At 36.2% G+C, this 15,401-nt stretch overlaps 25 non-coding genes across 25 annotated transcripts; all 25 read right to left on the minus strand.

Annotated features, from left to right (window-relative positions):
* Nucleotides 1-428: 428 nt before the first annotated feature.
* TRNAG-GCC (transfer RNA glycine (anticodon GCC)) lies at nucleotides 429-499 on the minus strand. Its single transcript has one exon. It is a non-coding gene; the product is annotated as a tRNA-Gly (tRNA).
* A 183-nt stretch (nucleotides 500-682) lies between these two features.
* On the minus strand, nucleotides 683-753 carry TRNAG-GCC (transfer RNA glycine (anticodon GCC)). Its single transcript has one exon. It is a non-coding gene; the product is annotated as a tRNA-Gly (tRNA).
* A 183-nt stretch (nucleotides 754-936) lies between these two features.
* TRNAG-GCC (transfer RNA glycine (anticodon GCC)) lies at nucleotides 937-1,007 on the minus strand. Its single transcript has one exon. It is a non-coding gene; the product is annotated as a tRNA-Gly (tRNA).
* Nucleotides 1,008-1,190: 183 nt separating this feature from the next.
* On the minus strand, nucleotides 1,191-1,261 carry TRNAG-GCC (transfer RNA glycine (anticodon GCC)). The gene has a single exon. It is a non-coding gene; the product is annotated as a tRNA-Gly (tRNA).
* A 183-nt stretch (nucleotides 1,262-1,444) lies between these two features.
* On the minus strand, nucleotides 1,445-1,515 carry TRNAG-GCC (transfer RNA glycine (anticodon GCC)). The gene has a single exon. It is a non-coding gene; the product is annotated as a tRNA-Gly (tRNA).
* Nucleotides 1,516-1,698: 183 nt separating this feature from the next.
* On the minus strand, nucleotides 1,699-1,769 carry TRNAG-GCC (transfer RNA glycine (anticodon GCC)). The gene has a single exon. It is a non-coding gene; the product is annotated as a tRNA-Gly (tRNA).
* Nucleotides 1,770-1,951: 182 nt separating this feature from the next.
* Nucleotides 1,952-2,022, minus strand: TRNAG-GCC (transfer RNA glycine (anticodon GCC)). Its single transcript has one exon. It is a non-coding gene; the product is annotated as a tRNA-Gly (tRNA).
* Nucleotides 2,023-2,205: 183 nt separating this feature from the next.
* On the minus strand, nucleotides 2,206-2,275 carry TRNAG-GCC (transfer RNA glycine (anticodon GCC)). Its single transcript has one exon. It is a non-coding gene; the product is annotated as a tRNA-Gly (tRNA).
* A 183-nt stretch (nucleotides 2,276-2,458) lies between these two features.
* On the minus strand, nucleotides 2,459-2,529 carry TRNAG-GCC (transfer RNA glycine (anticodon GCC)). Its single transcript has one exon. It is a non-coding gene; the product is annotated as a tRNA-Gly (tRNA).
* Nucleotides 2,530-2,962: 433 nt separating this feature from the next.
* Nucleotides 2,963-3,038, minus strand: TRNAG-GCC (transfer RNA glycine (anticodon GCC)). Its single transcript has one exon. It is a non-coding gene; the product is annotated as a tRNA-Gly (tRNA).
* A 176-nt stretch (nucleotides 3,039-3,214) lies between these two features.
* TRNAG-GCC (transfer RNA glycine (anticodon GCC)) lies at nucleotides 3,215-3,290 on the minus strand. Its single transcript has one exon. It is a non-coding gene; the product is annotated as a tRNA-Gly (tRNA).
* A 932-nt stretch (nucleotides 3,291-4,222) lies between these two features.
* TRNAG-GCC (transfer RNA glycine (anticodon GCC)) lies at nucleotides 4,223-4,298 on the minus strand. The gene has a single exon. It is a non-coding gene; the product is annotated as a tRNA-Gly (tRNA).
* A 176-nt stretch (nucleotides 4,299-4,474) lies between these two features.
* TRNAG-GCC (transfer RNA glycine (anticodon GCC)) lies at nucleotides 4,475-4,545 on the minus strand. Its single transcript has one exon. It is a non-coding gene; the product is annotated as a tRNA-Gly (tRNA).
* Nucleotides 4,546-4,727: 182 nt separating this feature from the next.
* TRNAG-GCC (transfer RNA glycine (anticodon GCC)) lies at nucleotides 4,728-4,803 on the minus strand. Its single transcript has one exon. It is a non-coding gene; the product is annotated as a tRNA-Gly (tRNA).
* Nucleotides 4,804-4,981: 178 nt separating this feature from the next.
* TRNAG-GCC (transfer RNA glycine (anticodon GCC)) lies at nucleotides 4,982-5,052 on the minus strand. Its single transcript has one exon. It is a non-coding gene; the product is annotated as a tRNA-Gly (tRNA).
* A 435-nt stretch (nucleotides 5,053-5,487) lies between these two features.
* On the minus strand, nucleotides 5,488-5,558 carry TRNAG-GCC (transfer RNA glycine (anticodon GCC)). Its single transcript has one exon. It is a non-coding gene; the product is annotated as a tRNA-Gly (tRNA).
* A 182-nt stretch (nucleotides 5,559-5,740) lies between these two features.
* On the minus strand, nucleotides 5,741-5,816 carry TRNAG-GCC (transfer RNA glycine (anticodon GCC)). The gene has a single exon. It is a non-coding gene; the product is annotated as a tRNA-Gly (tRNA).
* Nucleotides 5,817-6,245: 429 nt separating this feature from the next.
* TRNAG-GCC (transfer RNA glycine (anticodon GCC)) lies at nucleotides 6,246-6,316 on the minus strand. The gene has a single exon. It is a non-coding gene; the product is annotated as a tRNA-Gly (tRNA).
* Nucleotides 6,317-6,499: 183 nt separating this feature from the next.
* On the minus strand, nucleotides 6,500-6,570 carry TRNAG-GCC (transfer RNA glycine (anticodon GCC)). The gene has a single exon. It is a non-coding gene; the product is annotated as a tRNA-Gly (tRNA).
* A 434-nt stretch (nucleotides 6,571-7,004) lies between these two features.
* TRNAD-GUC (transfer RNA aspartic acid (anticodon GUC)) lies at nucleotides 7,005-7,080 on the minus strand. Its single transcript has one exon. It is a non-coding gene; the product is annotated as a tRNA-Asp (tRNA).
* Nucleotides 7,081-7,508: 428 nt separating this feature from the next.
* Nucleotides 7,509-7,584, minus strand: TRNAG-GCC (transfer RNA glycine (anticodon GCC)). Its single transcript has one exon. It is a non-coding gene; the product is annotated as a tRNA-Gly (tRNA).
* Nucleotides 7,585-7,760: 176 nt separating this feature from the next.
* On the minus strand, nucleotides 7,761-7,831 carry TRNAG-GCC (transfer RNA glycine (anticodon GCC)). Its single transcript has one exon. It is a non-coding gene; the product is annotated as a tRNA-Gly (tRNA).
* A 181-nt stretch (nucleotides 7,832-8,012) lies between these two features.
* TRNAG-GCC (transfer RNA glycine (anticodon GCC)) lies at nucleotides 8,013-8,088 on the minus strand. Its single transcript has one exon. It is a non-coding gene; the product is annotated as a tRNA-Gly (tRNA).
* Nucleotides 8,089-8,517: 429 nt separating this feature from the next.
* On the minus strand, nucleotides 8,518-8,588 carry TRNAG-GCC (transfer RNA glycine (anticodon GCC)). Its single transcript has one exon. It is a non-coding gene; the product is annotated as a tRNA-Gly (tRNA).
* A 183-nt stretch (nucleotides 8,589-8,771) lies between these two features.
* On the minus strand, nucleotides 8,772-8,842 carry TRNAG-GCC (transfer RNA glycine (anticodon GCC)). Its single transcript has one exon. It is a non-coding gene; the product is annotated as a tRNA-Gly (tRNA).
* Nucleotides 8,843-15,401: the final 6,559 nt, after the last annotated feature.

Consider the following 15,401-nt stretch of genomic DNA (forward strand, 5'->3'; position numbering starts at 1 on the left):
TAGAATATAGAAAAAATGGTAATTCACCTGAATATTTGATAATCAAACCAAACATTTCTTCGAATTATTATCTCAAATAATATTTTTAGAAGGATTTATCAATTTATTTATAAATTATCATTTTACAATTTTCGTAAACACAATATCGTTATGCATTAAATGACGACCAAAACATGCATCGGCCGGGAATCGACCCCGGATCTCCCGCGTGGCAGGCGAGAATTCTACCAATGAACCACCGAGGATCTGTAAAGAGAAGAATATGGAAAAAATGGTATTTCTCCTGAATATTTGATAATCAAACCAAACATTTCTTTGAATTAATATCTCTAATAATATTTTTAGAAGGATTTATCAATTTAACAATTACCATTTTACATAATTTTCGTAAACAGAATATCGTTATGCATTAAATGACGACCAAAACATTCATCGGCCGGGAATCGAACCCGGATCTCTCGCGTGGCAGGCGAGAATTCTACCATTGAACCAGCGAGGATCTGTAAAGAGAAGAATATGGAAAAAATGGTATTTCACCTGAATATTTGATAATCAAACCAATCATTTCTTTGAATTATAATCTCAAATAATATTTTTAGAAGGATTTATCAATTTAACAATTATCATTTTACATAATTTTCGTAAACACAATATCGTTATGCATTAAATGACGACAAAAACATGCATCGGCCGGGAATCGAACCCGGATCTCCCGCGTGGCAGGCGAGAATTCTACCACTGAACCACCGAGGCTCTGCAAAGAATGCAATATGGAAAAAATGGTATTTCACGTGAATATTTGATAATCAAACCAAACATTTCTTTGAATTATTATCTCAAATAATATTTTTAGAAGGATTTATCAATTTAACAATTATCATTTTACATAATTTTCGTAAACACAATATCGTTATGCATTAAATGACGACAAAAACATGCATCGGCCGGGAGTCGAACCCGGATCTCCCGCGTGGCAGGCGAGAATTCTACCACTGAACCACCGAGGCTCTGCAAAGAATGCAATATGGAAAAAATGGTATTTCACGTGAATATTTGATAATCAAACCAAACATTTCTTTGAATTATTATCTCAAATAATATTTTTAGAAGGATTTATCAATTTAACAATTATCATTTTACATAATTTTCGTAAACACAATATCGTTATGCATTAAATGACGACAAAAACATGCATCGGCCGGGAATCGAACCCGGATCTCCCGCGTGGCAGGCGAGAATTCTACCACTGAACCACCGAGGCTCTGCAAAGAATGCAATATGGAAAAAATGGTATTTCACGTGAATATTTGATAATCAAACCAAACATTTCTTTGAATTATTATCTCAAATAATATTTTTAGAAGGATTTATCAATTTAACAATTATCATTTTACATAATTTTCGTAAACACAATATCGTTATGCATTAAATGACGACCAAAACATGCATCGGCCGGGAATCGAACCCGGATCTCCCGCGTGGCAGGCGAGAATTCTACCACTGAACCACCGGGGCTCTGCAAAGAATGCAATATGGAAAAAATGGTATTTCACGTGAATATTTGATAATCAAACCAAACATTTCTTTGAATTAATATCTCAAATAATATTTTTAGAAGGATTTATCAATTTAACAATTATCATTTTACATAATTTTCGTAAACACAATATCGTTATGCATTAAATGACGACAAAAACATGCATCGGCCGGGAATCGAACCCGGATCTCCCGCGTGGCAGGCGAGAATTCTACCACTGAACCACCGAGGCTCTGCAAAGAAGCAATATGGAAAAAATGGTATTTCACGTGAATATTTGATAATCAAACCAAACATTTCTTTGAATTATTATCTCAAATAATATTTTTAGAAGGATTTATCAATTTAACAATTATCATTTTACATAATTTTCGTAAACACAATATCGTTATGCATTAAATGACGACCAAAACATGCATCGGCCGGGAATCGAACCCGGATCTCCCGCGTGGCAGGCGAGAATTCTACCACTGAACCACCGAGGCTCTGCAAAGAATGCAATATGGAAAAAATTTTATTTCACGTGAATATTTGATAATCAAACCAAACATTTCTTTGAATTATTATCTCAAATAATATTTTTAGAAGGATTTATCAATTTAACAATTATCATTTTACATAATTTTCGTAAACACAATATCGTTATGCATTAAATGACGACCAAAACATGCATCGGCCGGGAATCGAACCCGGATCTCCCGCGTGGCAGGCGAGAATTCTACTATTGAACCACCGAGCCTCTGCAAAGAGTAGAATATGGAAAAATGGTATTTCACCTGAATATTTGATAATCAGACCAAACATTTCTTAGAATTATTATCTCAAATAATATTTTTAGAAGGATTTTTCAATTTAACAATTATCATTTTACATAATTTTCGTAAACACAATATCGTTATACATTAAATGACGACCAAAACTTGCATCGGCCGGGAATCGAACCCGGATCTCTCGCGTGGCAGGCGAGAATTCTACCATTGTACCACCGAGGCTCTGCAAAGAGTGCAATATGGAAAAAATGGAATTTCACCTGAATATTTGATAATCAAACCAAACATTTCTTTGAATTATTATCTCAAATAATATTTTAGAAGGATTTATCAATTTAACAATTATCATTTGCATAATTTTCGTAAACACAATATCGTTATGCATTAAATGACGACCAAAACATGCATCGGCCGGAAATCGAACCCGGATCTCCCGCGTGGCAGGCGAGAATTCTACCATTGAACCACCGAGGATCTGCAAAAAGTAGAATATAGAAAAAAATATATTTCACCTGAATATTTGATAATCAAACCAAACATTTCTTCGAATTATTATCTCAAATAATATTTTTAGAAGGATTTATCAATTTAACAATTATCATTTTACAATTTTCGTAAACACAATATCGTTATACATTAAATGACGACCAAAACATGCATCGGCCGGGAATCGAACCCGGATCTCCCGCGTGGCAGGCGAGAATTCTACCACTGAACCACCGAGGATCTGCAAAGGCTAGAAAATGGAAAAAATGGTATTTCACCTGAATATTTAGTAATCAAACCAAACATTTCCTTGAATTATTATCTCAAATAATATTTTAGAAGGATTTATCAATTTAACAATTATCATTTACATAATTTTCGTAAACACAATATCGTTATGCATTAAATGACGACCAAAACATGCATCGGCCGGGAATCGAACCCGGATCTCCCGCGTGGCAGGCGAGAATTCTACCATTGAACCACCGAGGATCTGCAAAGTCTAGTAAATGGAAAAAATGGTATTTCACCTGAATATTTGATAATCAAACCAAACATTTCTACGAATTATTATCTCAAATAATATTTTTAGAAGGATTTATCAATTTAACAATTATCATTTTACAATTTTCGTAAACACAATTTCGTTATACATTAAATGACGACCAAAACATGCATCGGCCTAGAATCGAACCCGGATCTCCCGCGTGGCAGGCGAGAATTCTACCATTGAACCACCGAGGATCTGCAAAGACTAGAAAATGGAAAAAATGGTATTTCACCTGAATATTTGATAATCAAACCAAACATTTCCTTGAATTATTATGTCAAATAATATTTTAGAAGGATTTATCAATTTAACAATTATCATTTACATAATTTTCGTAAACACAATATCGTTATGCATTAAATGACGACCAAAACATGCATCGGCCGGGAATCGAAACCGGATCTCCCGCGTGGCAGGCGAGAATTCTACCATTGAACCACCGAGGATCTGCAAAGGCTAGAAAATGGAAAAAATGGTATTTCACCTGAATATTTGATAATCAAACCAAACATTTCCTTGAATTATTATCTCAAATAATATTTTAGAAGGATTTATCAATTTAACAATTATCATTTACATAATTTTCGTAAACACAATATCGTTATGCATTAAATGACGACCAAAACATGCATCGGCCGGGAATCGAACCCGGATCTCCCGCGTGGCAGTCGAGAATTCTACCATTGAACCACCGAGGATCTGCAAAGACTAGAAAATGGAAAAAATGGTATTTCACCTGAATATTTGATAATCAAACCAAACATTTCTTCGAATTATTATCTCAAATAATATTTTTAGAAGGATTTATCAATTTAACAATTATCATTTTACAATTTTCGTAAACACAATATCGTTATGCATTAAATGACGACCAAAACATGCATCGGCCGGGAATCGAACCCGGATCTCCCGCGTGGCAGGCGAGAATTCTACCATTGAACCACCGAGGATCTGCAAGAAGTAGAATATAGAAAAAATGGTATTTCACCTGAATATTTGATAATCAAACCAAACATTTCTTCGAAATATTATCTCAAATAATATTTTTAGAAGGATTTATCAATTTAACAATTATCATTTTACAATTTTCGTAAACACAATATCGTTTTACATTAAATGACGACCAAAACATGCATCGGCCGGGAATCGAACCCGGATCTCTCGCGTGGCAGGCGAGAATTCTACCATTGAACCACCGAGGCTCTGCAAAGAGAAGAATATGGAAAAATGGTATTTCACCTGAATATTTGATAATCAAACCAATCATTTCTTTGAATTATAATCTCAGATAATATTTTTAGAAGGATTTATCAATTTAACAATTATCATTTTACATAATTTTCGTAAACACAATATCGTTATGCATTAAATGACGACCAAAACATGCATCGGCCGGGAATCGAACCCGGATCTCCCGCGTGGCAGGCGAGAATTCTACCATTGAACCACCGAGGATCTGCAAAGTCTAGTAAATGGAAAAAATGGTATTTCACCTGAATATTTGATAATCAAACCAAACATTTCTTTGAATTATTATCTCAAATAATATTTTTAGAAGGATTTATCAATTTAACAATTATCATTTTACATAATTTTCGTAAACACAATATCGTTATGCATTAAATGACGACCAAAACATGCATCGGCCGGGAATCGAACCCGGATCTCTCGCGTGGCAGGCGAGAATTCTACCATTGAACCACCGAGGCTCTGCAAAGAGAAGAATATGGAAAAATGGTATTTCACCTGAATATTTGATAATCAAACCAATCATTTCTTTGAATTATAATCTCAGATAATATTTTTAGAAGGATTTATCAATTTAACAATTATCATTTTACATAATTTTCGTAAACACAATATCGTTATACATTAAATGACGACCAAAACTTGCATCGGCCGGGAATCGAACCCGGATCTCCCGCGTGGCTGGCGAGAATTCTACCATTGAACCACCGAGGATCTGCAAAAAGTAGAATATAGAAAAAATGGTATTTCACCTGAATATTTGATAATCAAACCAAACATTTCTTCGAAATATTATCTCAAATAATATTTTTAGAAGGATTTATCAATTTTATTAATTATCATTTTACAATTTTCGTAAACACAATATCGTTTTACATTAAATGACGACCAAAACATGCATCGGCCGGGAATCGAACCCGGATCTCTCGCGTGGCAGGCGAGAATTCTACCAATGAACCACCGAGGCTCTGCAAAGAGTACAATATGGAAAAAATGGAATTTCACCTGAATATTTGATAATCAAACCAATCATTTCTTTGAATTATAATCTCAAATAATATTTTTAGAAGATTTATCAATTTAACAATTATCATTTTACATAATTTTCGTAAACACAATATCGTTATACATTGAATGACGACCAAAACTTGCATCGGCCGGGAATCGAACCCGGATCTCCCGCATGGCAGGCGAGAATTCTACCATTGAACCACCGAGGATCTGCAAAAAGTAGAATATAGAAAAAATGGTATTTCACCTGAATATTTGATAATCAAACCAAACATTTCTTCGAAATATTATCTCAAATAATATTTTTAGAAGGATTTATCAATTTAACAATTATCATTTTACAATTTTCGTAAACACAATATCGTTTTACATTAAATGACGACCAAAACATGCATCGGCCGGGAATCGAACCCGGATGTCCCACGTGGCAGGCAAGAATTCTACCATTGAACCACCGAGGCTCTGCAAAGAGTAGAATATGGAAAAATGGTATTTCACCTGAATATTTGATAATCAAACCAATCATTTCTTTGAATTATAATCTCAAATAATATTTTTAGAAGGATTTATCAATTTAACAATTATCATTTTACATAATTTTCGTAAACACAATATCGTTATGCATTAAATGACGACAAAAACATGCATCGGCCGGGAATCGAACCCGGATCTCCCGCGTGGCAGGCGAGAATTCTACCACTGAACCACCGAGGCTCTGCAAAGAATGCAATATGGAAAAAATGGTATTTCACGTGAATATTTGATAATCAAACCAAACATTTCTTTGAATTATTATCTCAAATAATATTTTTAGAAGGATTTATCAATTTAACAATTATCATTTTACATAATTTTCGTAAACACAATATCGTTATACATTAAATGACGACCAAAACTTGCATCGGCCGGGAATCGAACCCGGATCTCTCGCGTGGCAGGCGAGAATTCTACCATTGAACAACCGAGGCTCTGCAAAGAGTACAATATGGAAAAAATGGAATTTCACCTGAATATTTGATAATCAAACCAAACATTTCTTTGAATTATTATCTCAAATAATATTTTAGAAGGATTTATCAATTTAACAATTATCATTTACATAATTTTCGTAAACACAATATCGTTATGCATTAAATGACGACCAAAATATGCATCGGCCGGAAATCGAACCCGGATCTCCCGCGTGGCAGGCGAGAATTCTACCATTGAACCACCGAGGATCTGCAAAAAGTAGAATATAGAAAAAAAATATATTTCACCTGAATATTTGATAATCAAACCAAACATTTCGTCGAATTATTATCTCAAATAATATTTTTAGAAGGATTTATCAATTTAACAATTATCATTTTACAATTTTCGTAAACACAATATCGTTATACATTAAATGACGACCAAAACATGCATCGGCCGGGAATCGAACCCGGATCTCCCGCGTGACAGGCGAGAATTCTACCATTGAACCACCGAGGATCTGCAAAGGCTAGAAAATGGAAAAAATGGTATTTCACCTGAATGTTTGATAATCAAACCAAACATTTCCTTGAATTATTATCTCAAATAATATTTTAGAAGGATTTATCAATTTAACAATTATCATTTACATAATTTTCGTAAACACAATATCGTTATGCATTAAATGACGACCAAAACATGCATCGGCCGGGAATCGAACCCGGATCTCCCGCGTGGCAGTCGAGAATTCTACCATTGAACCACCGAGGATCTGCAAAGACTAGAAAATGGAAAAAATGGTATTTCACCTGAATATTTGATAATCAAACCAAACATTTCTACGAATTATTATCTCAAATAATATTTTTAGAAGGATTTATCAATTTAACAATTATCATTTTACAATTTTCGTAAACACAATATCGTTATACATTAAATGACGACCAAAACATGCATCGGCCGGGAATCGAACCCGGATATCCCGCGTGGCAGGCGAGAATTCTACCATTGAACCACCGAGGATCTGCAAAAAGTAGAATATAGAAAAAATGGTATTTCACCTGAATATTTGATAATCAAACCAAACATTTCTTCGAAATATTATCTCAAATAATATTTTTAGAATGATTTATCAATTTAACAATTATCATTTTACAATTTTCGTAAACACAATATCGTTTTACATTAAATGACGACCAAAACATGCATCGGCCGGGAATCGAACCCGGATCTCTCGCGTGGCAGGCGAGAATTCTACCAATGAACCACCGAGGCTCTGCAAAGAGTACAATATGGAAAAAATGGAATTTCACCTGAATATTTGATAATCAAACCAATCATTTCTTTGAATTATAATCTCAAATAATATTTTTAGAAGGATTTATCAATTTAACAATTATCATTTTACAATTTTCGTAAACACAATATCGTTATACATTAAATGACGACCAAAACTTGCATCGGCCGGGAATCGAACCCGGATCTCCCGCATGGCAGGCGAGAATTCTACCATTGAACCACCGAGGATCTGCAAAAAGTAGAATATAGAAAAAATGGTATTTCACCTGAATATTTGATAATCAAACCAAACATTTCTTCGAAATATTATCTCAAATAATATTTTTAGAAGGATTTATCAATTTAACAATTATCATTTTACAATTTTCGTAAACACAATATCGTTTTACATTAAATGACGACCAAAACATGCATCGGCCGGGAATCGAACCCGGATGTCCCACGTGGCAGGCAAGAATTCTACCATTGAACCACCGAGGCTCTGCAAAGAGTAGAATATGGAAAAATGGTATTTCACCTGAATATTTGATAATCAAACCAATCATTTCTTTGAATTATAATCTCAAATAATATTTTTAGAAGGATTTATCAATTTAACAATTATCATTTTACATAATTTTCGTAAACACAATATCGTTATGCATTAAATGACGACAAAAACATGCATCGGCCGGGAATCGAACCCGGATCTCCCGCGTGGCAGGCGAGAATTCTACCACTGAACCACCGAGGCTCTGCAAAGAATGCAATATGGAAAAAATGGTATTTCACCTGAATATTTGATAATCAAACCAAACATTTCTTTGAATTATTATCTCAAATAATATTTTTAGAAGGATTTATCAATTTAACAATTATCATTTTACATAATTTTCGTAAACACAATATCGTTATGCATTAAATGACGACCAAAACATGCATCGGCCGGGAATCGAACCCGGATCTCTCGCGTGGCAGGCGAGAATTCTACCAATGAACCACCGAGGCTCTGCAAAGAGTACAATATGGAAAAAATGGAATTTCACCTGAATATTTGATAATCAAACCAAACATTTCTTTGAATTATTATCTCAAATAATATTTTAGAAGGATTTATCAATTTAACGATTATCATTTACATAGTTTTCGTAAACACAATATCGTTATGCATTAAATGACGACCAAAACATGCATCGGCTGGGAATCGAACCCGGATCTCCCGGCTGGCAGGCGAGAATTCTACCATTGAACCACCGAGGATCTGCAAAAAGTAGAATATAGAGAAAATGGTATTTCACCTGAATATTTGATAATCAAACCAAACATTTCTTCGAATTATTATCTCAAATAATATTTTTAGAAGGATTTATCAATTTAACAATTATCATTTTACAATTTTCGTAAACACAATATCGTTATACATTAAATGACGACCAAAACATGCATCGGCCGGGAATCGAACCCGGATCTCCCGCGTGGCAGGCGAGAATTCTACCATTGAACCCCCGAGGATCTGCAAAGACTAGAAAATGGAAAAAATGGTATTTCACCTGAATATTTGATAATCAAACGAAACATTTCCTTGAATTATTTTCTCAAATAATATTTTAGAAGGATTTATAAATACACTCCTAAAGCCAAATTTTCCAACAAGGGTGATACAAACTGGACTACAACAACGACAACTCACGATGAAAGTACAGGCAGGTACGAGACCTCATAAAAGCCTACGTCCACTGCAAATAGGAGAGAAAGTATGGTACCTCACAGGCCCTCGCACTTGAAAACTAGCGACGATACGTCATTCGGCCAATACTCCAGACTCCTACATAATACAAACCCAGAACAACCAATCGCTTCGACGAACTCGCCTTCAACTCCGACCACAGAACAGAACATTGACAAGATCTCAACCTGTAGTGGACGCCGACCCCTTGTAACGCCACACCAACGAAGCCAATCACCACCAATGGTTAAGCGAATTAAACCCACATCACGTGTCAGTTTCACATTTTCCACTCACGACAACTTCCGAAGTGTACGGCCACATGTAACCCATCAAACAGAAAAATCACCACATCCACCTCGCCGCAGCAACCCGATGGAACTGCCAAGTGCCATCAATAACACAACATCGCGGCACCACCGACTCTCGGACCGAAGACCCCTCTACAGTCTCACGAGCGGATATCGCAAATAACCACCAGCAAGCAGATCAACCACCACAACAGGACTTTGCAAATAACAAGGGCACATCCGCTAGCACTGCAAGAGCAACCACAGCAACCAACACGAACATCCGCCTATGGGAGACCATTAAAAACACCTGCGTGGTTCTCTCCGGGATAGTAATAATATTAATTTTTAAAAAAAGATATGGTATAAATATACTATTAGGATAAAAAACTAATAGTAGACTTCGGATTAAAAAAACATGTTAGTCAAAGTCGTAAGGGTTAAAACAGTGTTAGGCCTACGGCATTTATATATAGGTACGCGTACTCTCAGTCGAATAACAAGCCAGAGCTAGAGTAGGACTACGGGACTGACTGTAAAATGATCTTTTAGTGTGAATAAAGTTTTTACCAAATAATCTCAACTGATTTTAAAACTACCATAAATACAACAGTAATGACGATAGAGGAAGCGGGCGCCAGGATCGGCGGACCACGTCGAGGTCCAGACACGGCGGGTAGCAGCCCGAAGGATGAGGGTAGCCTCGGACGCGGTGTAAGGGAACGAGGCATTAATTGCCGGAGGACGGGAAACACGAGTCTGGTGGGCGAGCCGGCCGGCACCTTCATTACCGGGGATCCCCACGTGACCGGGAGTCCAAAGGAACCGTGCGGTGCGCCGGGCGCGAGTCAAAAGGTCGATAATGCCGATGACTAAAAGGTCCAAAGCTCGGGAAGTGTCCAGGAGACGAGAGTAGATTGAGAGTCTGAAAAGATGAGGAGAGGGAAGGAGCTGGAGCGGAGGCCCAGCGCGACAGCCTGGCGGTTGGAAAAGAGTTAGATGAGGCAGATACTGTGACCCGGGTGGACCGTGAACGTGACGGGAGGCTGGACGCGGAGGCCTCGATAATTAAAACTACTTTTAGGTGTAAATCTACTACATCTCCAAGTGAGAGGAGGGTAGCGGAAGTATTGTAGAAGTATCTCTCGTGTGCAGTGATCGAAGCGGTGCCGAAAACTAATACTTTTAAAAATTAATTAAAAATAGTTAAGTTATTAAAACTCTCAATTTATATAAATATTTGAAGCCGTAATTTTAGGTTATATCCGATTTAAAAAATGAAACCTTTTCATTAGTAGCTAAAAGATTGATTCTATCCCTTTAATACTACTCCCCCATCATCCTTGTCGTTTTGAGCTCGCACACAGCCATAGCCCACTCGATCACGCGCAACACGACGCAAGCTGCTTCCGCTATACAAGTCCGTTCAAAGAATTCGATTTACATCAGAAGTCCTTTAAATTAGCCAAGGAAGTAAATAATTACAATAGCTGGTATAGCGTAAGTCTCTGCTGGGGTAAGAACCCCTAACCCCATGGATAGGGTGTTAAATGTTTCCCCTTTCCTAACCCTGTTAGAAATCTCAAGCTCCTCTCTAGGAAGTCTTTCTGGACGAGAGCGGGGCGTGACTTCTTCGGGCAATGAACGCTGCATCTTTAAAGGGTAGATTGTTAGCTTTATAAAAAAATAAAAAACGAACGGCCACGGTCGTTAAATAGTTTTTCCAATAGGTTTATGATGAAGAGTCATAAAAAACTGAATGACCTTGACTATTCCAAAATTCACCCCCCCCCCATCTCTTCTCCTGATTCTATGCTAAAGAGGGCTCGGTTTTACAGTGGACGGGGGCGTTTTCCGGTCCCTTTAGAGATACAGTGTTCATTTTCAGCCAATAGCTTTTTCTCTCTCAATAGGGCAAATTTTGGCGTAAGAGTCGCACCTAGACTGGAGATCTGAGAAAAATTATCGCGAGGTGGCGAATGTGTCGCCCTTCTTCAGTATTGCTACACAAGAGAGGGGAGTCCCAAACCCCGCTTTTGGTTACTTCCTAGGCTAATTTAATGGACTTCTATTTACATGTATAACATTACATTAACATCAAGTTCTAGAGGAAGAGGTGGGTTTTTTGGCCTGATCCTTCGTCCTATTGATCCAAATGACCTGAAATTTTAATGAGACGTGTGTATCAGCGTGTTTTATTATACTAAACAGGATTCAAGCTTCTAAAGTGGATATTTGTTTTTATAAAAATTATGTTCCAAGGTCAAAATGATGGGTTTAGTGCTAAGACTGAAAATATCTTCGGATCTACTTATCCAAATGTCCTGAAATTTTACTCTGAGGTGTGTTACAATCTATTCAATTATATTAAAATGGATTCATGCTAGTTTTTTTAATATAAATTTATTTCCTATGTCACAATTCCAAATTCAACACTTACAACCGTTTTCCAAGATAAAAAACCCTACCCCATTCTCCATATCCAAAAAATGCCTTTTAGGAGGTAATAGATTATAAAACCTAGACCTCTTGAACAAGTCTTCTAAGATTTGTAAACGTGCAGAGGGGCAGATGTCGCGAAAACCCTTGAGGTGATGCCCTGTCTTAATGTCATTTCCCAAGCCATTCTGTCCATAGTCAAACTGTTTCATCAACACCTGAGCAGTAGAAAAACACGCATAATAAAGTCTTTCTTTAAGAAAGCTTAGCATTAGCGGATGATACTGATAAAGATTTAATGCATAAAAATGTAAAGTCTACCACACAAGAGGCTTCAGAATGTCAACGAATCTTGGCTCTCCTTGATATCTAAGTATAATTTAAAACTACATCTTCACTAAACCTTGGATTTTTTTTACCAACAGTAACTGGTATTATGATACTTTTCCCCAACGTTTTCCAGTTAGTTTCTTAATCATGATTTTCTACTCTTCTTTATTTTTTAAAATATGTAATATTTTCGGTATATACAGTTTTGAAGTAAAATTTCGTTTATAAAATAACGTTTACTTGGTAGAAACACAATGGTTCTTTTGAACTTCCCCAAAACTGGTGTTTTAAGCTTTATGGCCTATAATTTGGTTTAATTAAAAGATTTTTAGTGTCAACTGTGATCAATATGTTTAATCTTGGAACGGGGGTGAAAGTACTAAATTTATCATTTTGACAATGCTAATTAATTAGAAATTTTTTAACCATTTTTAGATAAAACAGATTGTAACACACTTCTCATTATGGTTTCCTTACATTTGGACCATTAGACCTGGATCGAAGGTATACTCCTATTGGATAGAATCCCGTTGGACCGAATTCAGATATCTAAAATTGTCAGGGCCGGATTAACCACTAGGCAAGTTAGGCAATTGCCTAGGGCCCGGATATCAGAGGGGCCCGTAATCAGCTAGTTTTCAAGAATTGATAAAATGAAAAACCAAAAAATATATTCCCCCTCTTTCTCTCTCGAAACATAGCGTCACTGACACCATGGAAAAGCCAGGTGAGATGTAACGGCAGCCTAATGTTGAAAAACCCGTTACCCAAAGCATTATGGCCACTTATAAACATATAAGTGGCAATTTATAAAGGAAGAAAGAAAAAGACGGAAAGAAACTTGAAAATTCAATGAAAATGCATCTTCAGAAGTCGCAGTCCTCGGAGAAAGAAATTTAATTTTGAATTCGTGTTGTTACTGACCGTCATTAAACACTGGTGCAGCATTGTATGATTCATTGATAAGCTTTATTCAGGGTGTTCGTGATAATTAGAAAAATTTTAAATAATGGCTCAGCTCACAAAAGAGATAATTTTCAAAAGTAACTAAGAAAGGGGAAAAAATACGCAATCGGTTCTTTGATGGAGGCGCAGGAAAGAACAAGGCGACTCAAGGGTTGGGCTCGTAATAGTAGCCACATCGTACCATGGAAGAAGAAGGGTGTAATGGAATGGTGAGGTGAATAGGCAGACGGCTACGCGAAATGTAGGGTCGCGTGGGAAAACTCTCCTCTCCTCCCTTCATCTTCCATGATCGTACCATACTTGACAGGCGTACAGAAAATTTGATGCGCTACCTTAACTGTTTTAAAATGATTACTTCAATTTTTTACTTCTGTTATAATTATAATAGTGTGACACAAACACAGGAAAACGTGAGTACTCCCACGATGAGCATACTTCAACAATGGTAAAACGAAATACCCGTAAATGCACATTAAAAGAAGTACAGAAAATGAGAGTGAATAGCCCCTCGATGCCCTAACAAAAATTATAACCCTTAATTCTTACTTCAATAAATTTACTTACGATATAATTGTAATATCCGTGGCCACAAGTTAGTACTTTATTTTAAAATTCTTCTCTATTTGTGGAAAAATACAGGTAACTTCTAATAATAAACATCTCCTTAAGACCATTCTAAATATAACGTCGGAATATACTTTCTTTTGCTTTTTAAAAATTCCCTCGATTTCACTTCTACTGGTACTAGTACTAGTACGAGTACAACAGGGCAGGCCAAACTAAGAGCCTCATCGTAGATGTACATGATACGATGTGGCTAAAAACGATGATAACACACTGATTGGACGGGGCGCTTTCAAAATAAAAGTTTTTTACGTCTTATGTGACAATCTTATGACAATTTGACAAATACTAAAAAACGATCTGAAGTTAACAAGGTCACTGATGAAAAATTCAAACCTATTTTAAACCTTAATGCCCCCGATTAATCTTTCTCTGGAGGTTTCCAAGAATTGACAGAAATGTTTTGCAATGATTTAAATTTTGAAGAGCTCGAAAACGAACTGCTACAATTCAAACATTTCGTGAAGAATGAAGAAAGCAAAAATCGAGAATTCTTTCATTCCTTTATTCGTAAAAATAATATTATTTCAACTTTGCCAAACTTGAAATTAATTTGTGAATTTACTTGTGTTTGCCAATTAGCAATACAATTGGCGAAAGATCCTTTTCAGCTCTAAAGGAGTGAAAAACTAATTAAGAACCACAGTAGCCCAAGAAAAAATAAGTTCTTTATCTTTGATATATATTGAAAAGGTTTTACCAAGAAGTTATATCTAGTATCTCAGAGAGAAGGTATAAATTCGCCAGATTTCCAGCTTTATCTCCAGTCCAAACGTAGGTCCGGAGTTAATCCCCGTCTCTAAATTACAACCAGCATCTCATTGGTTCTTGAAAACTCACGTCAGCGCGACGACGCGAGTGACGAAAAGCACAGTCATATTTCCCGACTGAGGAGAGGCGAAATAGCCCGGCGCCTCCTTTTACGTCCCCCCTTGTATTTTGAAAGGGGGACTGGGATTATGGCGCGCGAATACAAAGGTATCTTATACCTTCTCTCTGAGATACTGATATAACTTCTTGGTTTTACTAAACGACATAATAAACTATGAAGAGATAATTGTTGAATTTCTCGAGTTAGAATGAAATTTAACTATTGAATTCAAAAATAAATTTAAATATGCTGTTAAGTCTTAAGTCAATTAAAGATATAAAAACAGTATGTCTCTTAGATTCTCTTAAACTGTGGTCTGTT

This window comes from Phalangium opilio, unplaced genomic scaffold (genome assembly GCF_054372755.1).
Source record: "Phalangium opilio isolate 3A_F unplaced genomic scaffold, DU_Popi_V2 ptg000002l_1, whole genome shotgun sequence".
Lineage (NCBI taxonomy): Eukaryota > Metazoa > Arthropoda > Arachnida > Opiliones > Phalangiidae > Phalangium > Phalangium opilio.